This window comes from Lissotriton vulgaris, chromosome 5 (assembly GCF_964263255.1).
Source record: "Lissotriton vulgaris chromosome 5, aLisVul1.2, whole genome shotgun sequence".
Lineage (NCBI taxonomy): Eukaryota > Metazoa > Chordata > Amphibia > Caudata > Salamandridae > Lissotriton > Lissotriton vulgaris.
In genome coordinates this window covers 1,180,551,730-1,180,579,252 of record NC_141693.1, presented here as the reverse complement: position 1 = coordinate 1,180,579,252, position 27,523 = coordinate 1,180,551,730, and the positions used below count along the sequence as shown (strand labels likewise).

General features: G+C 44.5%; 1 protein-coding gene across 1 annotated transcript in view; it reads right to left on the bottom strand.

Annotated features, from left to right (window-relative positions):
• Window positions 1–27,523, bottom strand: part of BTBD16 (BTB domain containing 16) — an 887,756-nt gene that overhangs the window by 162,878 nt on the left and 697,355 nt on the right. The gene's annotated exons all lie outside the window — the stretch shown is intronic.

The window sequence follows — 27,523 nt, the reverse complement described above, 5'->3', positions numbered from 1 at the left end:
GGGGGGGGCGGGAGAGAGTGAGGCTGTGGGTTAGTGTTACTATCCTTGTGGGGACTTGGGTGTGATAACACACTCACACTGTGGGGACTTGATTGCACTGTGCAGGCCCGGCTCTAGGAATTTTTATTTGGGTGGGCCAAGGGTGCTTTTGGGTGGGCCACTGCCGGCCCAATTTGTCGCATCTGGAGGTAGTCTACAAGCCATAGATTACATCATATCTATTTGCAAACAGTCACCAAGATACAAGGATTGCTTCTGTGTGTATACAGAGCATGTGGTGAGTTATTTCTTTGCGCCCCACCATAACCTCTTTCTCTGTAGATACCGTTACTACCATCCTCCAGTAGTGCACTCCATCTATCTGTAGCCCCCCCTCATGACCTCCTCCTCAGACTCCCTCACTACCACCCTCCACCAGTGCCCCTCATCTCTCCGTATCTCCCACCCTCCCCCAATGACCTCCTCCTCGGATTCCCTCACTGCTACCCTCCAACAGTGCCCTTCATCTCTCCAAAGCCCCTCCCCCTCATTACTTTGTCCTCCAATCCCCTTAGTACCACCCTCCAACTGCACCCTCCTCTCTCCAAAGGCCCTCCTCCTAATGACCTCCTCCTTGGATTCCCTCATTGCCACCCTCCACCAGTGTCCCTCATCGCCCCATAGCCTCTCCCTCTATTGACTTATTCCTTGGATTCCCTCATTGCCACCCTCCAACAGTGAGTGACCCTCATCGCCCCACAGCCCCTCCCCCTCATGACCTCTTCCTCGCATGCCCTCACTGGCAGCCTTCAACAGTGCCCCTCACAATCTCTCCATAGCATCCCCTCATGACCTCCTCCTTAGTCTCCCTCTTTACCACCCTCCACCAGTGCCCCTCATCGCTCCATAGCCTCTCCCGTTTTGTCCTCCTCCTCGGATTCCCTAATTGCCACCCTCCCCCAGTGCCCCTCATTGCTCCATAGTCTCTCCCCCTCATCACCTCCTCCTCAGACTCCCTCACTACCACCCTCCAACAGTTCACTCCATCTCTCCGTAGCCACCCCATGACATACTCCTTGGATTCCCTCACTGCCACCCTCCACCAGTGCCCCTCATAGCTCCATAGCCTCTCCCCCTCATCACCGCCTCCTCAGACTTCCTCACTACCACCCTCCAACATTTCACTTCATCTCTCCATAGCCCCCCAATGACATACTCCTTGGATTTCCTCACTGCCACCCTTCACCAGTGCCCCTCATAGCTCCATAGCCTCCCCCCCTATTGACCTCCTCTTCGGATTCCCTAATTGCCACCCTCCACCAGTGCCCCTCATCGCTCCATAGCCTCTCCCCCTCATCACCTCCTCCTCAGACTTCCTCACTACCACCCTCCAACAGAGCACTTCATCTTTCCGTAGCCCCCCATGACCTACTCCTCGGATTCCCTAATTGTCACCCTCCAACTGTGTCCTTCATCTCTCTGTAGCCCCTCTCTCATGTTCGATTTCATTTGTTGTATAGCGCTACGTATAGTGTAGGGTGTCACAGTACTTACATCATGCAGAGACAATGAATCATACAAGTATGTAAATCAATTTATAGGGAATGTCACATAAGCCAATGAGGATTACAAGGTGTAGGTATCACATGTCATCCATACTGGTGGGCAGCATGTTTTAAGAGGGTTTGGTCTGGAGAAGCACAAACACAGATCTTAAAGCATACCCCAGTGGTTGCGGAGATGGCTTTACTGATTAAAATGTATATCTGCCAAAACAAACTCGTTATAGCAACATTAGAGTAATGAAAGACAGGGTAAATTCTAACTATATTGCGACACCCAAAAAAATAAGTTCTAATTATACCATTCAGGTTTGTATGCAGCGCTTCGATGTCAGTTCATAGGTCACTGTCCTATTTTAGGATTGTAACTTCTGTACTGCAAGTAACCCACTGAGCTATCCACATAAATACAGTTTATCTGCATTTATTAATTAGGAACAGACACAATATTGCTATCCAGCAGGATCATTAATCACCAGAGTTATCTGGACATTTTAGTAGTTGTGTCTACCATCCGTCATGATAACGATACAGCGATATAAAATATACACAGCATACACGAATTATGTGTCATGCTGGGCCCTCATAGATTAAAAAAAAATAACTAATACACACATCCTCGAAGCATACATATCGCTGGGTCTTTACAGATTAAAAAAACGGAACAATAGCAACACATTCTCTTAACTGCTCCGTTCAAACTCTGTGGCACAGCCCGACCTCATAAACAACTGAAGGGGTCAGGAAAGGTGAATGTGGATCAACAAACTTCTTTTCTCCAGCGCTGAAATATACATGCATTAGGACAGTGCGCACACATTACCCGGTGCCAAAGAGGATTTCTCCCCTTCCCCATGCCCCTGTACCTGCACAAGTGTGCGGGGACACAACCCACCTTCCTACAAGGAGATACGTGATTGGTGGTGGCTGTGAGAAAAACCCCAGGCCCAATCAAGCAACTCCTAGAAAAATAACGTTCAAATTAACGTTTTAATTGCCGTGGCCATTTGCTGTTGCCCCCCTGACGTCAGGGCCACGGTTCATGTTTGGGTGGGCCAGGCTCATGTTTGGGTGGGCCTGGCCCACCCGGCCCACTCGCTAGAACCGGGCCTGGCACTGTGGGGACCTGAACTCAGGTCCCCACAAGGTAATGTATTCTAAATGATATAAAATCACTTTAGGAACATCTGTGTCAATTTTTACAACTTTTGAAAAATTTGCCTTGTGGGGACCTGTGTTTCACCAAGTGTGTTTAATTTTTTGCTCACTCTGCCCCTGTAGACAGGAGGTGGTACTGCAGCATTAAACACACTTTGCATTTAAACACACATTGCTCACCAGAAACACTTGCTAGCAGCAGAAATGACAGACATTTAGAAGGGAAAGCAACCTAATCTTGAATTTATCCAAATATTTGTCATGCAATTAACGTTTTGTCTATTTATTCAAATAAAACTTTTTAACATGACGTTATCAAATTTAGACTGTTTCTGAAAATTATTAGTGGTTTTATAAACGTTGATAAAAACAATTTGGGTCAGCTTTGAATCTCAGAATACTTCACCATTGCCTTTTGATCTGTATCTGCAATTAAAGAAAGATGGTGCACTGCACTACAATTAAATAAAAAAATATCTGATAATTTTTTGTAAATAACCTAAAAGCAGCAGTACATATTGTTACGTTTTAATGCTTGTACCAGTAGTTCTGAAGTCTTTATGCTGGTTTGGCTTTGTTCCCATATCAATATGCACTATTTATTAAATTATTTTAGATGGTGGCTAGATGAGTGAGTGACTAGCTTTGCAATGTGCGAAGCGCTATGTTCTCACAGATAGTGAACTGAAGCAATGTTATGCACAGCATCAGGACGTTTATTTTTACCAGGAAAGGCATGTTCTTATAAAATTTGTGAACTTCTTAGAAGATATAATCATATATCTCCATAATATTTATTTTGAGGTAATTAAAGAGCAGAACAATATGCATTTTGATATCGGTGCATGACAGATTAACTACTTACAGTTCAAAATCACTTCACAATTGCCCATTGCTCTTTAACATAAGTTGTAGCATATCTTTGCAGTAGTCAGTGCATCTAAACATCTTTCCTTTAAGTATGGACGAATTTTGCGAATTTGCGGTTCACAAATTGGCGCGAAAGCGTACTCGCGGTTCGCAAAATTCGCGAACTTTCGTGAGATTGCGGCTTTTTTTGAGAGTTCGCGAGATTTTTTGTCACTGCGGCTTTACATTTTTGTGACTTCGGGAAAGCGAGCTGTTCAAATCTACCGCCGAATGTCAGCTGCGCGTCGCATCTACATATTCGCTATTGTTTACTCTCGTGATATGTGATCGCGGGCCCTTATGACGTATTCGCGTTCTCAAAGTCTCGCAGTGCAAGATGGCGGGACTCCATGACGTACTCGTGGTCGAAAAGTCTTGCGCGATCAAGCCATGATGTACTCGTGGTCCAAAAGTCTTGCGCGATCACACAGCAAGATCGAAAATAGTGCAGCGCAGGAAAACCGGGAGGAAAAGTACTCGGGGAACTCGGAGATTGTATTTTTGAAGCGCGACCAAGAAAAAAGAATTAACCAACTTGCGAATTGCTAATTTTTGGGCAATTTTGCGCGATTAGCAGACCACATAATTTTCCAAAAATTTGCAAATTCCGCAAGCGGAATAAATTTTACGCCCAGGCTTACTTTCCTTTTGACATTTGAGTTAAACAGAACACTTGAATTCCTGCTTTTACATGTAAATGTTAGCATTGTGAAATGTATGAGTTTCTATTGTGGGAACCAATTTGATTGCATGCACTCATACATTAGGTTAATGTATGTTTCTTGGTTCAGTGTGTCACGTTGTCATGGAGATAGGTGCTTTGTCTTGTTTACTTAACTTGGCTTAACACTGCCTTGTAAATAAGGCACCCTATCACGCCATACTTAGCGTGAAAGGGGAGGGCAATTGGCATTGCTGTGGGCGTTTCATCTTAACACCCATTGATTTTGACACTGACTCATATTAACAAGGGTGGCGTAAATATGGGTCAGTGCCAAAATTAAGACCAGGGAAAACCTGGTCTTACCCTGGCGCAATGAGGAGAAATGTTTAATTTCTCCTAATTTTTGCTGTTTCCATGTGTGCTGCTTTTTACAGCACACATGGAAACAGCAACACACCAATGATTGTTTATGTCCAGGAAATGGTCCCTTCCTCCACATAAACAATCTTTTTTTTTTTTTTTTTTTTTTAAATGGCGTTTTGCAACTTCTATGTTCTCTGCATTAATCAGCACACATAGAAGTTTCAAAATGCCAGTTGAAGATTATTTATGTGCAGGAAGAGGCTCCTTACTGCACATAAACTATTTTCCTCTGCAACGCATACACCATTGCACTATGGGCAAGAGTGCCTGCGTTGGTGATAGGCAGCTACATTTAGTGCCCGTGCAATGGGAAACACAGGTCTGCACCATATTCTTGTAAATATGGTGCAGCCCTGTGTTTCTAAAGTAACGGAGCGTGTCGTTAGCCTTCTTGGCTTAACGATATGCTTCGCCACTTTTCTTGTAAATATGCCCCGAGTGCTTCATAACATCATGTGTCTTTTAATTATTTCCCTCCCATTATGTTGCCACCTCATTTGATGTTATAGTTTCAGTAAAAACAGCTGGAAGTTTCACAGCCCTTGTGTAAGAAACACACACATGATAGGGATATTTACATTTCTCCGTAAAATAATCCCATAATATATGAACCATAATACTGCCACTTCTATAGTTAATATTGCCTATTCACATACCACTGGAACATAAAGAAGCACTCTTACAATTTACATATTACTGTTGGTGTATCTCTTTCTACGTGACTTAGCAGTTAAGCTGTACATACCAGGGGTCTCACATTTGTCCTAGTCAGTGGACTGAACACATCATGTGGCCTGTGGCCTGTGATGATGGACTGCACACAGTATGGGTCCCTGTTAGCTAGTAAGAAAAGTTCTAGGTAACCTTCTCTTTTTAGATGTATAAGGAATCTCACTAGACTGTGGGTCACAAGTATCAGTAAACTTTCCAGGATAAATATTTAGGGCTCGGCATACATGTTATTCTCATGAGTTACATGCCCCCTAGTATGAGCAACTCAATATATTTTCCTTTAGAAAAGTTGGCCAATTGCAATGCGAAGCCCCACACACATGCAAAATAAATTTGAGCCCAAGAGTCTACTTCACTCATATGGCTGAGGTTTAGGTTGGAGTGGAGCTTAATTTCAGCCAGTGGTTGCCGATGTGGGCCACAGCACTTATTTTTGTGGACCGCCCCTTATTTTTCGTCATTAGACATTTTGTGAGAGCAAAAGAAGGAAGAACACACAAACAGGAAAAAAGCAGCAAGAGAAAGATGGAAAAACCATCCCAAAGGGAGAAACCAGAAATTGCAAGAGTGAGCTAAAGGAGTATGGAGTGTTTGGCAGCGGATTAAAGAGGTCTGATTTGGATTCAAGACTATGCAGCTTTGAGCTTTGGCACCTGACATATACTAGAGCTGGTGGCGGGCTTCTGAGCAGAGCTTTGGGCACCAGCACTGTGAGCATGCATCCCGGCAGGAAGGGTGTTGCATCACTGAAGGTGTAAAATGTTTTGTCATATGCCTTGATTATGTGACTGGCCTTAGCTGAGGTTCTGACATGCAGATGTCTGGTTGAACGACACTCTTGTGTCCATACGTCTATCCTCCAAAGGTTTCCAACCATGATATCATGGGGTGGCGATTGCTGACTTGCCAGAACACACCAAATCATGCCACTAAAGAACAACCGGTACCTACTACAGGACTTCATCCCACTCTTGTCTGCTGCTACTTTAGTCAACATTTGGCAGGCTGTACGATCTGGACCCCTATTCACTTCACAACTATATACTGACCACCCAACCTAAATGCCGTTGAAAAGTGTTTGAGCTTGATACATTTTTGACAAACTAGGGCTTTTACCAAGAAATTTCCCTCATGATGCACCTCAGCACCAGAGTTGTTACATGTTCTTACTTGTGACCTTCTTTCAGGGCACAAGTCCTAAAAATAGAAGTGGGGGGACGCTGACGTCACAACAGGAAGGGACGTCACGAAAGGTGGCTTGCACCATCAGACTCATTGCCTCCCCTCGCTCACCCTTTAGATGCGATTGCATCAGAGAAGCCAGCGCGTGAGCAGCGTTCTGAATGGGCTCCCATTTCGCCCCAGAGAGGCCAAAGAGTGAATGTGTGGCTCCATTTGCTCTAGTTATCGAGCTCCCATTAAAATAAGTGGGGGGAAGCCGTCCACAAGAATGGTACCCCGACTCAAGCCCTGCCTGCTTTGTTCCCTATTGCCTGGGGCTTGTCACTTGGGCCACCCTTGTTTGTCCAGGGAAATGTGCAAGTGGCAAAGAGTTTCAACCAATCCCAGCTACCCAGCTTTACCAAATTGTGTCATACTGGGCAAATATGTTATTTCACTGTGCCTTCTTTTACATCATTATTGCATATGAGAGAATTTTAAAATATGGGTGCTCAGGATCATTGCTGTACAAAAACATCTTGTTTAATATAAAGATTACAATGTTCTTGCAATTATAATAAGAATGTAGGCCATATATAGCGTGCAGATCAGCGTCGTACTGGTAACGGGGTCATTCGGGCAATGCCCGAGGGGCCGGGGGCCGAGTTCCACCTGAGGGCTGCTTTTGAGCAGCCTTGGGGGCGGCGCCGATTCGGGCGGTGTCTCTGTTGTTGGACTATACCGCTAGCGGCCCAGTGGGTGTCTGAGTGGCCTTTCTGGAGGGAGATGGGCACTCATTACTTCCCGTATAGCAGCAACAGGTAGAGGTGTCACCCCTTTTCTCTCGCTCAGCCTCCCATTAATGTAGGCATACTGAGGGGGGCAGGGCGCCTGAGCAGAATGTGGCCTCACTAGTTTTCAGGTGTGTTTCACTAGTGTAAACCGATGCGTGCATTCTCCCCCCAAGCCCCCCTTTATGTAAAATTACGCTGAAGCAGTGATTTGAGGGAAGGCATTATGCAAATGTGGGCCGATATTTTTATGCGTGCCCGGGCCGATTTTTAATCCCAATCCAACCCTGGTGCAGATGACTACTGACTTCCGTTTCAGTACACTAATACCATTTTTCGTCTGGGTACTGAGGGCATGAACTTTTATAAACTCAAGTTAAAACAACATTGCTTTTGAAAAAAAAAATGCCTCTCAGTGCAGTGATGTAATCTTATGTACTGAGGGTGGAATTATTCTACGTTTCTGTTTTTAACATTTTAAGATATTGTATCTTATTTTTACATGATGCTTATTTAGGGTCAGACTGGGACACAAAATTGGCCTGGGCACGAAAGTAAGCAGCATCCAATTAGCGAATCAGAAAGCTAAAAACATAGTTTCTCAGGTTGTCAAATTGGGACAGTTTTGACCTTGTAAAGACATGCTGTATAAGAGCTCTGCAAGGTATGGAAGAGGGCAGGTTTGCGCTTGCAGTTGGCAATGCTTGTTTTAATCCCAGAGAAATCAAGGAAAAGCTGCACACCGGTCAAAAAAGCGGCCCACACACTGCCTTGTCAGGCCATCCCATCAGGCCTTCATTGCTGCAACTCTCCACAGTAAAGATATGATTGCAGGTGGAGGAAGCGATCCTTTGAAATATATCAAATAAGCTTTGCAGAATAATCACCCAAAACTTTTTTAACAGAATTTTGTCGACTTTCAAGCGCAGGAAAAAAGCCATAGCCGCTGCAGGCACAACTCGATCAAAGTCATACTTAAGTTTAAAAAAACGACTTTAAAAATTACCAAACTGTGTTTGAATTATATTTGAACATAATGTAAAATTAAAAATGTTAAACCATTATTACTCCGTTTATTGCTTAGCACACAAGCTATATGAAAATTGACATCGATGCCTCTAAATGTATGCTATTTTTGTTCTGAGCAGTGAACTACAATTTTGTTTAGCGTGCACTGGCTCTTTTAATTCTTGTTTAAGCATCGGAAATGCTCCGCCTCCTCTTCTGTATCAAAGAGAAGGAAAGAGTGGGCGTCAGGGCGTTGCCTTGGTCACCAGCCTGCATAACAATGCGCTCCTTAACTAGCAGCCCTGAAACACCTTGAAACCTTGACCGGGCAGACTGGGGGGATGGGCAGTGCTACAGCAGAATACACACAATTGTATCATGATGACAGAGAACCGGCAAACAGCAAAACCTGTGACTGCGCTGAAACTTCCACAGCAGCCAGAATGAGAAGGAAACCTGCAAACAATATGTAACATTTTCAAAAGCACCATGAAGCATTATTGTAAGGAACCTGCATATTGTCAAGAAAATAATGACAATTTCCAGGGCATCTTAGATGTCCTGTCCAGGACATGGGCACTAGGACCCTGGAACAGCGCAGGGACGAGGGGACACCGGACACCACATCCGGTCAAGGGGTGGGGAGAGAAAACATTCTGGAGCTGGACCTTGAGGAAGGAGGTCGTGATGCATGCATGATGTAAGCCAACCAATAAAGAGAATACCTGTAAGATGCACATCGTGTCCTGTGTGAGTTCCTGGGCGGTAGGACACGACATCTGGCGACGAAGGACGGATCCGGTCCCTGTGTGCAGAAATCGCAATTTGAAACCAGGAGCCCACCCTGGATCGCGTCGTGGCAAAAAGGAAGAGGGAAGAGTGAAGCGCCATCAAGAAATCCAAGAAATCAGCAGCGACGTGGGAGCCCACCCTGACCGCCGCAAAAAGAAAAAGCAACAAAGCCGGTAAGCGCCAGCAACAGGAGCGGGAAGTTCGAAGAGCTGAAAAGCCAGCGCGAGCTCTCGCGAGAGTCTTGGCGGCCATATTGGGGCCAGGCGTGAGAGCCAATAGAAACGAAGAATAAGCGCGGTGGCCATCTTAAAGTCAGGCGGCATTGTAATTGGACAGGAAGTCTCACGAGAAGATCGGCGGCCATCTTAAGGTCAGGCAAAATGAATTAATAGGAGCGGGGAACAGCGCGGCGGCCATTTTAAAGTCAGGCAAAGGGCGAAAAACATTAGAAAGTGCCGATCAAAGAGGAGAAAAGGCACAAAGAAGGATAAATAACGACAACAAGTGGGCATAAGAGAAACACCAGAAGAAAAGGGCCAAATAAAAGGACAAAAGAAAGAAAAGAAAGGAAATTAAGAAAAAGGCACAAACAAGCATAAGCAAAGGCAAAAAGAGGCAAAATGAGAAAATAAGGGTTGAACAAGCAGCAATAGAACAAAGAACAGAAAAGAAGGTGACAGCACAACGAACAGGTGCAAATAAAGAAGATACAAGAGAACAAAGCACAGACAAAGAAGAAAATAAAGAAAGAACAAAGGGTGACAAGGACGAATAAGAGAATCGAACTAAGGGAATTGAGCTCTAATAAAGCACAAGCAAAGACAAAAACAGTAAATAAGAGAAAAAGACAACAAATAAAAAGAAAGAAAGGAAAATAAAGACACATAAGAGAAAATAAAGACAATAAAGTGCTGACTAAAAAGAAAGAGTGCCGAGTTGAGCACCAGGAAAAGAAACAAGCACAGGCGATAAAGAAAAGAGGACAAAAGAAAAAGATAACAGAAGAAATAACAAAAGAGTGCCAGGAAGAGCACAGAGAATAGAAGAGTGCCGGAAGAGCACGGAGAATAGAAGAGTGCCAGGAAGAGCACAGAAAACAGAAGAGTGCCAGAAAGAGCACGGGAAATAACAAAAGAGTGCCAAGAAGAGCACAGAAAAGAAGAAAAGGAGCAGAAAGTGCTGAGTCAAAGGAAAAAGATAACGGAAGAAATAACAAAAGAGTGCCAAGAAGAGCACAGAAAGAAGAAAAGGAGCAGAAAGTGCCGAGGTGAGCACTAATGAGCACTAATAAAGCAGAAACAATAAAGAAAAGAGGACAAAAGGAAAAGATAATGGAAAAAATAACAAACGAGTGTCAAGAAGAGCACAGGAAAGAAGAAATGACAGACCCCAAGCAAGAAAGAGAAATTGCACAATACAGAAAACCACCATCATTCAACTTGTCGGAGCCACAAGTAGGAACAAGGTGGGAGAATTGGATCAGACATCTGGAGAGATACATGGAAGCGACTGATGTGACAGAAGCAAAGAAACTGGGTCTATTAATAAATTTTGCAGGCGATGACATTGAGGACCTACTAGTGACGCTGGAAGAAGATGATGCTGCCCCAAGCACCCCACTGAGGGGGCTAACAAATAAAGGAAAACGTTTCACATGGACTGAAGAACACCACAAAGAATTGAAAGAGATCAGATTTGCTATGACGACCAAGGACAACCTAACACATGCTGACCGGAGGCTGCACAGAGAGCCAAAGTCAGATGGCAACGAAATGGAACTGTTAGCAAAGGTGACAGAAGAAAGCAGAAATGGAACGGCGATAAGGGAATCAAGAAGAATGAGACTATCACACACAAGAAGGATAAAAAGAGTGGAACAAGAAGACACTACTGCAAGAGATCAAACAGCAAACGCAACAACAAAGGCCCAGGAAAAGAAAGGAAGACAGGCGACAAAACGGAAAAAGAAAGAAAGGAGGAATCGCGATGGTCACAGAAGGACAAGCGGGGAAATGTGGCAGCGAGATCCCTGGAGGCAAGTTGAAGAGGACAAAAGCAAAAGAACGAATGGCAAAGGCGGCAGTTTTGGCCAGTGTCATGTCACAGGGCACCTTTCGCATGTCAGCTAGGCAGAAGCAAGAGAAGCGGAAAGGTCAAAGCAAGAACTGTAGAAAGACTCACAAAAGGAAGAAACTCAAGCGGATGTCAGAAAACAGCGATCAAATCAAGAAGGAAACAGATGGAACCAAAGAGACTAAGTGAAGATGTTTATCAGAAAACAGCGATCAAGAAGGAAACAGACGGAACCAAAGAGACTAATTGAAGAGGTGTAAATGAAGGGGCCTATGGGCCATCGCACATCATCAACTCTCTTCTTACTCTGTCTCTCTCTCTCTCTCTCTCTCTCTCTCTCTCTCTCTCTCTCTCTCTCTCTCTCTCTCTCTCTCTCTCTCTTTCTTTCTTACTTCAAAAAAAAAAATGTTTGTTTTGCAACAAGGGGGGAGATGTCCTGTCCAGGACATGGCCACTAGGACCCTGGGACAGCGCAGGGGCGAGGGGACACCGGACACCACATCCGGTCAAGGGGTGGGGAGAGAAAACATTCTGGAGCTGGACCTTGAGGAAGGAGGTTGTGATGCATGCATGATGTAAGCCAACCAATAAAGAGAATACCTGTAAGATGCACATCGTGTCCTGTGTGAGTTCCTGGGCGGTAGGACACGACATTAGTGATTTAATGGGAGCAGTGCACGCTGTAAAAAGAACAGAAAGTGTTCACCTTTCAGAGCAAAGTTGAAACCCTTTAAATATATGTTTTTGTCTTCTACATTGTACGTTTGATGAGCATTTCGTAATCATTTCTGTCACAGCCTTTGGGTATTTTTATATATAAGTGAGGAGGGCTTAATTTCTTAAATTGAGCAATCTGCCAATGACGTCTCTATTTTTTATAATCATTGACATTGTATTTTTTAGAATGTTTCCCGCTTCCGCATCTAACATAGAGATGCATGTCTGTAATTCGTTTTTGTTTACTGCATTTCCTTCATAGTTAATGCCATTTTTTTTGTACAGCGCTCCCACGTCTTTGAGGCCTGGTCCCTGCTATACAAAACCATGTATATTTTTCAAAAATGGATTGTTTGTCAGCTTCTTGAAACATCCATTACTATTCCAGATAAACTGACTTACTAGCTTAAAAGATGGGCAATCACCTTGGTTTATGAGCAGAGTTTATGGATGGCAGGAGTATAACCATGAAAAGGAAGCCCTAAAAGCACTCATAGGGCTTGATTTTTCATAAGTGCTGACAAGTGTACCCCATGCATTTACCCTGAAAACTGGAGTACCTGTCAAGGATGAGCCAAGGAACACATGTACCTCTGTAAAGGACACAGAGCAACAAATCCGCTTCTCCAAAATAGGAAAATATTTCAAATGAGACTGAACAGTGTATAGCATAAAACATTATAAATAACAATGTTACTGTCACAGTTTAACTGTTTTTAATGTAAAACTACCAGAACTCCTCCCCCCAAACTCTCACACACAGTAGTGTTGTCCTGAATGAAATACTTTTTATGACAAAGTGGTTCTGCATTATTAGAGACAGTTTACAATACTGCAATCTAGTAGAATTTTAGCAGAGTGAGTTTATGGTCATTTGGTAAGTTTTAGAAAAGCTGACGCACTGAACTTTCTCCTGGCATCACAAGGGGATTACCTGCCACATTCTCCAAACACTGCCACATACTGCCGAGAAGCCGTGAGGGGAACGGCCGACGCCTACCACCCGCTCTACTCCTACATCTTCTCTTTGGGTCTTATTGAGGTGGAAAACACTACGGAAAATTAATCAACCACCTACTTGCAGAACGCATCAGCTGTTTATAAACACGGAAGCACGGAACAACCACAGGAGCGCCCTGAAGGAATACCACGAGCGCATAAGAGAGACCAAAAGGACCTTCATAAGAGATAAGATCCATACCAACACGACCAACTCCAAGGAACTGTTCAACGTCATACAGTAGTTCACATAACCCCCCAGCGAAGCTACGGACATCACATCTTCCCAGGAACTCTGCAACAACCTCAGTGCCTTCATCCACTTGAATATCAAGGTCCTTTATGACTACTTCAGCGAACAAACGCCAGACACCGCCCCCCCAACTCCGCCGATAAGCCATCCATCATGACCTCGAACCTTGTTACCATCAAACACATCACCGCGACTATGAAGAAAACCCACTCAGGAGCCCCAATGGACCCCTGTCCACCGCATATATACTAAAGGCCCGCCGTCGCAGATCTCACCTGAACTAGGATGGACCATCAACGCCTCCTTCTTGTCCAGCATCTTCCCAGATGTCCGGAAGTGGGGGGAGGTTAACCCCTCCTCAAGAAACCGCCGGGAGACCCAACTGACCTGAAAAACTGCCGGCCCATCTCTCTCCTCCCCTTCTCGGCCAAAGTCACAGAGAGACACGTAAATGCCCAACTGACCGCCTTCATCGAAGAAAACTCCATCCTGGATGCCTCCAAGTCTGGATTCCGCTACAACCACAGTACCGACCGAGACCGCCCTCCTCGCCACGACTGATGACATCTGCACGCTAGTCGATCAGTGACACACTGCCGCCCTCATTCTTCTGGACCTCTCCACAGCCTTTGAAACCATTTCAAACCGCACGCTCGCAGCCAGAGTTCATGACGCAGGGATACAAGGATCTGCCCGCGACTGGAATCAATCCTTTCTCTTCGGACGAACCCAGCGGATCAGTCTCCCTCCCTTCCTCTCCGAATCCACCGATATCAACTGCGGAGTACCCCAAGAATCATCGCTCAGCCCCACGCTCTTCAACATCGACATGAACCCCCCTTGCCACCATCGTAGGACAGTATGGGCTCAGCATTCTATCCTACGCCGATAAAATCCAGCTCATCCTCTCACTCACGAAGAATCCCGAAGACATCAGACTCTTTCCAGGAAGGAATAAAGAAAGTGGCATCCTGGATGAAGGACAGCTGCTTGAAACTCAAGTCAGAAAAGACCAAAGTACTCATCCTTGGACCCTACACCTCCGCCTGGGACATTGAAATTGTCACTTTCTGTGTAATTTTTTAAAACTCACCGTACGCTAGCAAAGCGCCAGGGCACTCATTCACACGAAGAGCACAGCGAGTAGCGGAGCAAGCGCTGACTCGTAGCCCACGAATTCCCTGACAAACGCCACCTCGGCGAGGACTGAGGCCACGCCCCTTTAAGGCCACGCCCCCTTGTCGCAGTACTTAAGCGCTGAATACAAGTGCCAGAGTCAGATACACGCTCACTCCTGAGGCGGAAGCCGGGAGCTTTTAAAACTGTTAAAAATTGAAATTGTCACTTTCTGTGTAATTTTTTAAAACTCACCGTGCGCTAGCAAAGCGCCAGGGCACTCATTCACACGAAGAGCACAGCGAGTAGCGGAGCAAGCGCTGACTCGTAGCCCACGATTTCCCTGACAAACGCCACCTCGGCGAGGACTGAGGCCACGCCCCCTTTAAGGCCACGCCCCCCCATCCACCTACATCATGTGTTGCCACCGGAAGCGCAGCGGACGAGCGCAGTTTGCGCGCCGAAGGCGCGCTTAGGGCAAGCCCGTCTGCGCCCGTCCGCTCTCGGCCGGGCTCAGGGCCAGAACCCATGCCGGAGCACGCTCCCACTAGGGTAAGATACTCGCGTTGAGACCTCCTTAGTCTCAGACCCACCAACGACAGCACGTGCAACTATGTTCATGACTTAGACGGACTATTTACTAGCTGTACACTCTGCCACCCAGTCCAGCTACAACTCACCATTCCACCCGTCTCACACCCGGGCCTTAACCTTGCCGCACTGAACTGTAGGTCACTCCCTATGCATGCTCTGCTCATTAACCACCTAATAGAAGACCACGAGCTGGACATTCTGTTCCTTACGGAAACGTGGCTCACCGACCACTCGGACTCGGACGTGGTCTTAGCCCTTCCCCCGGGCTTCCATATCCAGTCCCAACCGCGCCCATCTGGCAGAGGAGGCGGACTGGCCATCCTCTACCGGGATCACTTTTCCTGTAGAACCAACGATGCCCACATCTTGGACTCTGAAAGCCTTCATTTTACCATCCAGCTAGCGCCGACTAGTACGCTGTCAGGCCTCCTAGTATATCGCCCCCCTGGCCATTTTGGCCCGTTTGCTAGCGCTCTCCTAGAATCAATAGCATCTCTGGCCCATTCCACCTCCAATTTCTCTATACTAGGAGACCTCAACATCCATTTCGACGACACCCTAGACACAGGGGCAGCCGATTTGATTTCAGACCTGGCGGCCTATGGCCTCCAACTTACCAACTCTGGAGCCACACACATTAAGGGTCATCTACTAGACCCTGTGTTTACCTATATCCACACCCTACAAGCCAAAGAGTCCCTCCCCCTCCCGTGGACGGACCATTTTTTGGTCCCTCTCCGCTTACCAGGGGCATTCAGGAAACCCCACAAGCCTGCAACCTATACCAGGGACAGAGCATGGTCCAGACTCTCTGCCGAGGACTGGGCCAGAGCCCTGAACTCTACAACCCTAGTCCACCGGATGACCCAGTCACCGCGGACAGAAAGTTCAGGGAGTGGATCTCCACCTCCCTTGATTCTATCCTCCCCATAAAAACCCGTGAGGATAAAAACGGGAAAATAGGATCAGCCCCATGGTACAGCCCGGAACTCAGAACTCTCCGCAAAGAGTGCAGAAAAGCGGAGCGACTATGGAGAAAGGACTGGCTTCATGCCAGCAAGGACGCCTACCGTAGGTCGGTGAGAACCTATAAATCCACCCTGAAGCTCACTAAAGCCGCCTACTACGACACCAGAATAAAAATTTCCACCAATACGGCGAGAGAATCCTACCTCATCGCCAAAGAACTCCTGAAAATACCAGCGCCCCCCTCTTCCAACATATCCCCTCCGGACAGAAGTGATGAACTGGCAACCTACTTTGACTCCAAAATCGCCCGTATCCTAGTCTCCCTCCCTCCTCCCAGTCTGCCTAACCACACGGACAATGATGCACTTACCAACCATACAGGAAACATCCTGCACCCACAGTTGACCGCCTTTAGGGCAGTATCATTGGACGAAGTAGGAACAACCCTGGCCAAGATGAAAAGCGGCTCCCCCCTTGACCCCGCACCCATCAGATTCCTGAAAGCAGTTGCCCCTGCTATCTTGCCCACCATCACAGAGCTGATTAACATCTCGCTATATATCCCAAGGCTCTGTCCCTCCGAGTTGGAAGAGTGCTGTAGTCAAAGCTCTTCTTAAGAAACCTCAACTGGACCCCTCCGATCTGGCTAATTATCGGCCAATCTCGCTTCTCCCTAGCATCAGCAAAATGGCTGAGAAACTGGCCAATGCCCAACTGTCCCAGTTTCTTGAATCAAACAACCTTCTGCGTCGGTCCCAAACTGGGTTCCGTCCGGGCCACGGCACAGACACCACCCTCCTCGCTGTCATCGAGGAGGCAAGGTGCATTTTGGATTCAGGATGGTCAGTGGCAGTGATCCTCCTGGACCTCAGTGCAGCCTTTGACACAGTGAGCCACCGTGTCCTACTCCACTGGCTGGCCGTGGCAGGACTCGCGGGCACCGCGCTCGCTTGGATAGAATCTTTCCTATCAGGTCGCTCGTTCCAGGTATGGGACGGCAATTCCCACTCAGCCCCTCTCCCCCTCTCTAGCGGAGTTCCCCAGGGGTCTTCGCTAAGCCCCACTTTGTTTAACGCATACATGGCCCCTCTCGAGGATATCGTCACCCCATTCGGAATCAAGATAGTGAGCTACACGGACGACACGCAACTGGTCGTCTCACTCTCACATCTTGACAACCACCCAGACAATCTGTTGAACTGCCTCCAGGAAATCAACCACTGGATGTGCGAGTCATAACTTAAGCTCAACGGATCGAAAACCGAAGTCATGCTCATAGGCAAGAAATGGACCACCATCCCCCCATCGGTCTGGCCAGACGTTTTCGGCGAGGTGCCCACCCCGAAACAAGAAATCAAGACCTTGGGAGTCTGGCTTGAACCGGAGCTGTCTATGAAGACCCAGGCAGCCAAAACAGCAGGTACCTGCTTCGGACTCATGCGCTCCATCCGCAAGATCCTCCCACTACTCCCGCCCCTATCAAGGAAACTCTTGGTTCACGGTCTGATCCTTGCTCGGCTAGACTACAGCAACGCTGTCTATCTTGGAGCCCCTGAATCTACCCTGGCAAAACTCCAGCGAATTCAAAACGCGGCTGCCCGGCTCCTTATGAGCCTCCCCTCCAGAGCCTCTGCCAGACCAGCGCTCAAGGCCCTACACTGGCTTCCAGTGCGTCAGAGGGTAGAATTTAAGGCTTTGTGTACCGCCCACAAACTCCTCAATGGTCTAGGCCCTACTATCCTGAGAGACATGGTCACCCCATACAAGGCCCCCAGACTCCTGCGCTCGGATAACGAGTGTTTGGCCAATGTCCCTAGATTTAGGAAGGCACGCACCGGCGGTAGACGCTTCGCAGTAAAAGCGTCCTCAGGATGGAACTCACTCCCCCGCTGCCTGCGGCTGGAACCCTGCCACCTTCTCTTCCGTAAAAAATTGAAAACTCTGCTTTTTCCCAAATAAGTTCCCCTTCCCCCCCTGGTCTCCACAAGTATTATAGCGCGGGGATGCCTCCGGGTCACCAGGCGCTCTATAAATCGCTAAATAAATAAATAAATAATAAATAAACATCTGGTGGCCCTCTGCCCTCGGGAATCCACCCACCCCTATAGACCATGCATAAAACCTTGGCATCATCCTCGACTCCTCCCTCTCCATGAACCGCCACATCAACGCTGTTGCCTCCACCAGTTTCAACTGACTGTGTATCCTCCGCAAGACCTTCAAGTGGATCCCCCCAACAGAACCCTTCTACACAGACTCCAAACAATCCAGAACTCAGCAGCCAGACTCATCTTCTGGACGCCGCATCACAAACACATGACATATCGTCTACAAAACCTCCACTGGCTCCCCGTCGAGAAGAGTATCCCCTTCAAACTCCTTACCTACAACTACAAATCCCTCCACAACATCGGACCCAAATACATCAACAAGAGAATATCCTTCCACGTACCCAAGAGGAACCTCCACTCCGCCGACCTCGCCCCGGCAGAGGTCCCCCGCTTCTGCAGAAAAAGAACAGGTGGGAGAGCCTTCTTGCAGCCAAGACCTGGAACAAGCTCCCTGTGAACACCCGATGCTCCTGACCCGGCACATAATCAGGAAGGACCTTAAGACCTGGCTCTTCGACTGATCCGGGGATGCTCTCCCCCAGCCCCCCGCCAGTGCCTTGAGACCCTCATGGGTGAGTACCGCGCTCTACAAACCCCTGATTGATTGAAAGAAGCAATATTGGATTCTTGACCTCCATCTATGGCGGCAAAAGGTGCAGCGAGGAAGGAATTCCTCTGGATTCAAATCTCTTAAGAAATGCATGGTTATAGAACATGTCAATGGCAGAAAAAAGCTCCAATAGAAGGAATGCTGCTACTCCATTTGAATCTATGGTAGTCTTGAGGTAGTGGTGACGCAATCAGACCAGACACCATGAGTGGGCAACAATGTATTGATGTTTGGATGCCAAACAAAGCTATTTTCTTTTATTAAGGCTGATAATTAAATGGAGAATACACTTTCGATCAGTTTGCATACGAATAGTATATAGCGTATTGGATGATAGAAAAGACCATTGGATCAGTGCTTCGTTCTCTAGTTATATATGTGCAGTTATTAGTTAATTAATAAATAGACCAGATTGTAGGAAGTGACTGATGGCTGTGGCCAGTGAGAATGCTCAGCTATTAATGAGGATCTAAATATATATTTTGAACACAGGGTGCCACACAATAGGGCTAAACGTATGTAATCTATGTGGGAACATAAATGATGATGTAGAACATATCATGAATGATGCAATATGTGAGGCCATAGCAGTGCTTGGTGGGGGCGCAAGTTATATTTAGCACCCCTAAATATAACTGGTGAATTTCTATGTTTTTCTGAGTTCAAAATGTTAATGTTGTGACTATAATGTTAGTCCAGTGAATTCCTACGATTAAAAAAACACAAACGGATCTTTTTCCCACAACTACCTATAATGTTGCTTTAACCTTTCTTTTTTCATGGAATTTCTATGTTTGAAAAAAATGCAAAGTAATATTTTATTACCATGCATAAAGCCAACCCGCAGGCTCCACACTAAAGCCACCCCCCCCGGCATCTGCCTCCCTGAGCCTGTAACTTACACTACTCCACTGTATGCCACTTCACTACTGTATTCCACCCTACACCACTCCACTCCACAGTATTCCACTCCACTCTGTGCCACTGTACTCTGTAACCTCACTTTACAAGCCTCAACTCCATTGTATACAGTCTGTCAAAGTATCTCCAAATGGTTTGATGCATGAGGAAAAAGATCATTGACAGGTTGGCTGTTCAAGAATCATGTTAAAAATACATTAACAATGGTCCTCCAGGTAATGGTAATGGAGAAATTTCTGAAATGGGACGAATATTATCTTAAGTTTATATTTATGTTTTATCACTAGAATGAGAGTTATGAATTTGTAAATTTTAAAGTGAAAAAGAGTGCCTAAATGTTCAAAGCACCAACTGTGGGCATCTAGTCGTGGACCACAGTTTGGATACAAGAAGTTATTGGGCTGCGTCTCCATTTACCTTTGGATTTAGAAGAATTTGTTAAGTTAAAGCTCAGCTGGGCAAGGCAGCCAAGGGTGTCTAAAGTGGAGGCGTTGCTTTCATTAAGCCATTGGAAGAAGTCATGTGACGATTCCTACTTTCAGACTTAGGGTTAAATTTACTAAGAATTTATAAATACTGCATTGCTGCTTTCGCACTGTGCTTGTGCATTATGTTTAAGGCTACCTGTTTTCCGTTTTTATTGATTTTAACAGATCAATACAGACTTGTGTTACTTTTTGAGTAATTCTAAACACTGTCCGCCATGACTGCCAGGCGCATAGCTGTGTAGATTGATAGGTAAGGAAGCTAAAAAAGAAAGGAAATTTAGTAAAGAGGCTTTAACAGCATTAGATATGCACAATGTTGATACTGAAAAGTGCATATTTTCTTAACAGTGCACTAATTTATCTACTGCGGGTGTTTACAGCACTGAAACCTAGTAGACATTTAAGCATGAGTGCATATCTACCGGTTAAATATATGGGGAAATATGCTAATTTCAGCTTCATATTTCCACATAACCCAAAATAAATATGGATAAATACAGATAAAATTAGCAAAAAATAAAACTGGATAAATACAGACGGAACTGTCCAAAAAATGTAATACCATAAAACCGGGATTATTTTATGTGCCACCTAGCGCCAACACAGGCACCTTTGTGCCGTAGTGAAAGGGTGCCTGTGTTGCAGGAAAGATTGGTTTTATTGAGGAAGGAACACCTTCTCGCACAGAGGCAATCCTTAGATGCATTTTCCTCTTTTTAAGTGTGCTGTATTCTGAACAAACAAGGAGAAATAAAGATATTTTTCCTTGTTACGCCTCTATCAGGAAGGCATACAATGTTAATGCATCCCCAGGTTTACTAGTCGCGGTAAATCTGGGAATGTGCCAGAAATATGGGTGGATGCATGGGAACACCCAAACTCCATCTATGAAACACCTTTCTGGCACTGACTAATGCAAGGCAGTGACTTGTACAGCTTTGCATTACTCCAGATTTACGAAGCCACACATGGCCACGCAAGGTGGCCTTACATGGCTTGATAAATCTGACTCAAGGATTGCATTGCCCATTCATTGCCCTTGAGTCACCCTGCATGATGGAAGGGCAAGCAATTCTTTGGCAAATCTGGGCCTTTGTCTCTTTTTTGGAAGTCAAAAATCTACAGCAGAGGAGGCTGCAGCTGGGTCAGATGAGGGCTCAGGGAGGTTGGATCCCCTTCCAGAGAGGGACCACTGAACAGGTTTTTCAGCAATGCAGAAGAATGCAAGGAAGCTATCTCAAAGTCAGGCTGACCAGAAATGCGCCTTGGGAGGTTCAATGAGAAATGCATGTTGATCTTCTCTCAGTCCTCAGGGCACTTTTGGGAGGGAATTTTTTAAGTCCCAAGTTTTAGATTTGAGGCATCTACTCACCTTCAGCACCATTTCTAAGGATCCAGGACTGGAGAACCACTCTGAGGGTCATGACTCACTCAGGCTGGGCCCAGCTCTAGGTTCAAGATGGTTCTCATTGGGTCGTTTGGGTGCATGGTCAGTCGTAGGGTGTTCTTGTTTTTGATGGCGATGCCTCCTTCTGGTGGTCGGTGAAGTCCTTGCAGGTGATTTTGTAGCCGTTGGGGATGGTGGTGGCGATTTACGGTCCGAATCAGGGGTTGATCAAGGTGTCCGTGAAGAAGGTGATATCGGGAGAGGCGGCGTCGAGGAGGTCCCAGATTTCTTTAGAGTGTTTTTGGAGGAATCGCACATTGAAGAGGATGCAGTTGAGTCGGTCTAGTGTGCTGTTTGACGGTTGGGAGGCGGAGGATCTGGCATGGTGTCGTGGGTGAGGATGTGGCTGCAGTTCTGGCAGGAGAAGGGTCCTTGGGTCTTCTTCGGTGATGAGAGATGGCAGGCGGTATGGTATCCTGAGTAGTGGGCGAGGAGGGTACTTGCGTCTTAGCGGTGGAAGATACGAGAACCAGGGTCCCTGGCACTGGGCATGGTCCAGGCATGGACGGGTGCAGACAGGTCTGCCTTTGGCGTGCCAGTAGTGCAGCTGCGCAGTGGCTGCCATTAAGTTGTGCTGGGGGGCTGGACAGCTGGGAGGCAGGAAATACAGGAGTGGGAAGGGTCACTGGAGGGGTCGGGCCATGGGATCACAGCAACAGGGGTGAGGGCAGCAAACAAAGGAAAGAAAAAGGTAACAAAGTAAAAAACTGAATAAAGGCAGGAATCAGAAAGAGAGGCAGAGGGATAGCCCAGCAGCAGAACAGTGATGCTCTACCACTAGACCACCAGATATGAGGCGCAGGCAGGGGTCTGCAGGTGGAGGTGGGCCTCGACCAAGGGTCAGCAGCAGCAACCGGGGCAGCAGCAGCTACCAGTTGAAGCTTCGCTGTGAATGGAGCAAGTCCACTAAAAGATCAATGTTTGCTACTCCTACTCCAATCTAAGTAACCGTAGGGAAAGTAATGTACTTCAGAGGAGCTCGAATGGCCATTTCCACTCCAGTCTAAACAACAGTAGGGAAAGTGTTGAACCTCTGAGGGGGTCAAATTTACTATTCTCATTCCACCCTAAGCAAAAGCAAGGAAAGTACTGAATTTCGGAGAGGCTCAATTTACAATTCCAACTGTAATGTAAGCAAAAGCTGGGAAAGTGTTGGACTTCAGAGGGATAAGATGTGCTGTTCCCACTCCAATATATACAAAACAGAAGGAAAAGTATTGGACTTCAAAGGGTTTATATTTACTATTCTCACTCCATCCTAAGAAAACGTAGGGAAAGTGTGGGACTTTGTAAGGGTTATATTACCTATCCCCACAATAGCAATAATAAGGAAAGCTTAGGAATTAGATGGACTTCATTTGGTGTTCTCACTCCAATTTAAGCAACAGTAAGGAAAGTGTGGGACTTCAATACAGTCATTTCCCCAAAAATATTTTAACACCTAAAAACATAAAATGATTAACCATAGTTAAACTAGAAAATATATATTGTATACATTTAAATAAAATGCACAATTTATTATGAATATACAAAATAAGCCTATAATTAAATGAAATATTTAAATAAACATACGTAGAATTCACTTCTTGCTACTACTGAAAAAAACAGAAACACCAAGATAAATTAAAATATGAATAAAACAATAATAAAATTGAATGAAACATAAAAATAATAAATAAAATAAATACTTGCTGATATATATTACTAATTTCTTGCGTAGTCTAAATAAAACTATTTTCTAATTTAAATATTCAATGTACAAATTATGATTTATAAATTAAATATTTAAATAACAAAAAATTAATAAAGAACTATTTTCATTTAAATAATGTCTCACCCTATTCCCCTACAAACTGAACATGCTGCTAAATTAGCCATAACTAATTATACTATACAACATATAAATTAGAAATCTGAAATGAAACCCAAATAAATGAAAGAACCATAAAACAATTAAAACATTACATACTAACCATTTATATATTGATTTTATCTTACATTTATCTTACATTACATAACATTAAAAACAATGAGTTAAAATGTAATTAATCTCCCACCATATTACCCCAACAAAAGAATATCCAGCTACTAAATTATAATCTCTTAACATAGGTATTTGTAGATCGCACATTAACTCTTAGGCATCAACAGATGGTTGTTACCCAACAGCACTCATTATATCGACCCCAGGTGGTTGAAAGACTGAGTGGACCCGCTGGGATTTGAACGTATGACCATGAAATTGAAACAGGGCCATGCAGTGCACACATTAGTACACTGAGCCACCAGACCCATCTGATTAGTGTTTTAAAAATTCAATTACACATTTAAAATTGCCATCTATATTAAAAAAAACACTTTAACCATTATTATAAGTATATATATATATATATATATACATTGTAATGTACAAACGCTTTATCGATGACATTTTTATTCTGTGGCAGGGCAGTCTTGAAAGTGCGGAAAAATTCGCCAAGGAATTGAATGAAAATGCATTGAACTTGAAATTCACATGTAATGTTAGTCCTGATACTATACAATTCCTTGATGTTGAGTTATTTGTGATGAATAATGGTATACAGACACGCACATTTAGGAAACCCACAGCAGGCAATACGATCTTACACGCGCAAAGCTTTCACCCGACACCTCTGAAACAGTCTATCCCATATGCTGAATGCCTCAGGATGACAAGGAACTGTAGCACACAAGAAGAACTGACAAAAGCTAAAAAGAACCTTTTCACTAGGTTAAGAAACAGGGGGTACACTGAGAAAACCTGTAGGGGGGCTGAGGCCAAGTGTGAAAGTAAAACAAGGCAGGAACTCATATTCCCTCCTAAAAACAAGAACATTCCCTTAACAAATGAGCGACAGCCACCTAGGCTAATAACAGGATACAACAGGTACCACACCAATCTCCGCAAAATTCTCAGAAGACACTGGCCATTAGTACACAACGATCCTACTATTGGCCAGTTGGTGGGCAAAGGTCCTCTGGTAACCTATAGAAAAGCAAAATCCATGCGCAGTGAGCTGGTGTGCAATGCCCCAGTAATCAAAAAACAAACGAATTGGTTACAGAACCAAAAAGGCTTCAAGAAATGCAGCAAATGCAAAGCCTGCAACCATGGGATCAACACTACCAAAGTCAGTATACCATTTAGACACAAACCATACACCATAAGAGCACAATACTCGTGCAAAACCGAATTTGCGGTGTATGTGCTGACATGTGTCTGTGGCAAGAGATATGTAGGTTCCACCATCCACCCAGCACATGTCAGAATACTACAGCACCTGAGGGCAATAGTGAACAAAGACCCTACATACCCAGTAGCAAGGCATATCAACCAGCTACATGAAGGTAATGCCCAGAATCTCACATATTATGTCATCGACAGTGTACCAAAGAATGCGAGAGGAGGTAATCGGAAACTAGCCCTACGCCGACTGGAGTCCAGATATATAATCCTTCTGAACTCCAAAATCCCGTTCGGTTTGAACGCGGACGAAGCCCTAAACGTACACCTATAATTCAGTCTGTACTCTAATCATCCCTCAGAACCCATTCCTTAACATCTGCTGTTCTACTACTTAAATTGATTTTAAACCACAAGCACAGCAACAAATCACCTTTCCTCGTAACTTATCACAAATAGCACCAGGAATCACTTTTAATTTGTGAATTTTACTTATCACCTTTCCAATCACACTAAAACAAGTCACGAGCCAATACTCCACTTGGAGAAGAGAGAAGCCCATTGTGTTAAGAATAGCATTAACTAGTTGCGCCAGTATGTAAATGCTTGACATGAATAGTACAAACAGCATTTAACTTAGCTGACGCTAGATATGGGGTAATGATTGACTGTAATACACAGTTAGAATACTGCTATGTATGTATATTATCAAGCGTACATTATCAGAAGTATGGCACATGCGGTAGGGAGCCACATAACCTACTTGGGTCTGTACTCCTCGCACCAGTCCTACGAGCATGTCCTCACACTGAAATCCACGGAGGTGTGTTTCCAGCATCACCATTACTGGCCACTAGTGCAACCAGTAGTTATCAGTTAACCAATGGCAGACAATACACGACTGCATAGGACTTGTAAATAGTGTGGACGCACGTTTTCATGTTATTTAATTATTTTATTTTAAAAGTGTTCTCAAATTTCATGAACTATACAAGTGTGAGGTTAAACACATGTAACAATGAATTACTGAGACCGCTTTGCAATGTGGTTCAAATGAGCGTTACAAAGTTGCATAAACATAGGTGAAAGACTGACATGATGTAACATATTGCAAGTCATGAAACTTTTCTATGTCCACACATGAGGGTTAAACATGTAACCATAACAACCCTGGGCCAATTGAAACTTGTAACACATCTAACACCTGAGTAACCATGTAACATTCATGTGTATTTAAAGTGTAACAAAATGACAATGCAGATGTAGTGAACAAGGCGGGAGCAAGCCGCCGAAACGCGTCTACGCAGAAAATGAGCCATTAAATATCGTTTGGAATATGATTCACGGAGTCAGCACCTTATTTTGATGGGAAGTTTGGTTTGGTGTCGATATATATATATATATATATATATATATATATATATATATATATATTCTCGAACACCGCTCCCGGCTATTCCTCGTCTCTCGTTACGGCGAGCCTGTGTGGGTGCCGGACACCCTATTGTATATATATATACTTCTTAAAAGCAATGCTTATTACAAGTATACAAGCATACTAACGTATACAATATTGATTGAGTTCATTTTATTCGGTTTTCATTTTGACACATAGAAAAAACCATAAAAGCACAGTTTTACAATATCAATTCACAATTATTATACAATGATCGTAAAAGAAATAGGTTAAAATATTAACATAGTTTTGAAGTTACATATCATCATTATTAAACAAGAAGCATAATAAATATTAATTAAAAAATTTAGGACAAACTTTAAAAAATCTGAAAGATTATTATAAAAAAGTGAGGTCTTGGAACCTACTTTAACATAGAGCATAATTCATTGGTGCTTCCTGTGACTAAGTATACTTTACAAAAAATATGCTATTTGCCTCGTAAAGCAATCAATATCTAAGAATTGCAGTGCAAGGTAGGCTGGACGACATTGCCTCATACCCCATATTTTCAATATGGGTTTAATCCACCTTCTCCTTTGTTTCGAATAAAATCTAAAAAACAAGATTACGTGTATTGATGTTTGGGATGAAACTCCATTGCAAGGGCAGTTTGATAGAATTTTCGTCCAATCGTTCATAGTTGGAAAGCTTACCAAGTGATGGAATACATCAAATCTAAGACGTGTGAGGACAAATCTATCATATCCACTTAATGTGTATGTTAAATATGATTGGATACCAATGGTGGACCGCATCTTTTGATTACTTTGAACTGTGGGCCTTGATGCCTCAATGGCAAATCTGTTTGCCTCTATATGAGTCATGCATTGCTTTTTAAAAAGTTTTCTGGAAATGGAGCCTATCGATGTAGGATTGTAATAGAAGTCAGGGTGGCCCAGGTCAATCACAAAATCTTTTATGTATTTGAAAGACCTAATCTCTAGAGCGTAATCTGACTTAAGGCTATCGCTTAGTACATTCCGGTTAAATATAGTTTTTGGTGAGGTCCAGATCCGGTGCCATAGCAATACAGGTTGGACTTTTATTGTGTCTGTAATGTACGGTAGCCTCAACTCACTATGGCAAATATAGGGTGAGGTACATCATGGGACCGTCAATAAATATCTTAAAAATCCTTTCTTCACTCTCTGAATTTCAGTTACGTCACAGTATCCCCATATCCCTGCCCTGTAGATAGCCATACTAACAAACTTGGCTTGATAGATTTGTAACATCTCTACTGGAGGCCTCTTTCCTAGCTTTGGGAAGTACACAATATTAATCACAACAATTGTCTTCCTTACCATATTGTTTACAATAAAACCTGCTTTCTCAAATGTGATATTATGTCCACTATATTTTTGCAGTGGTGATATTTTTGA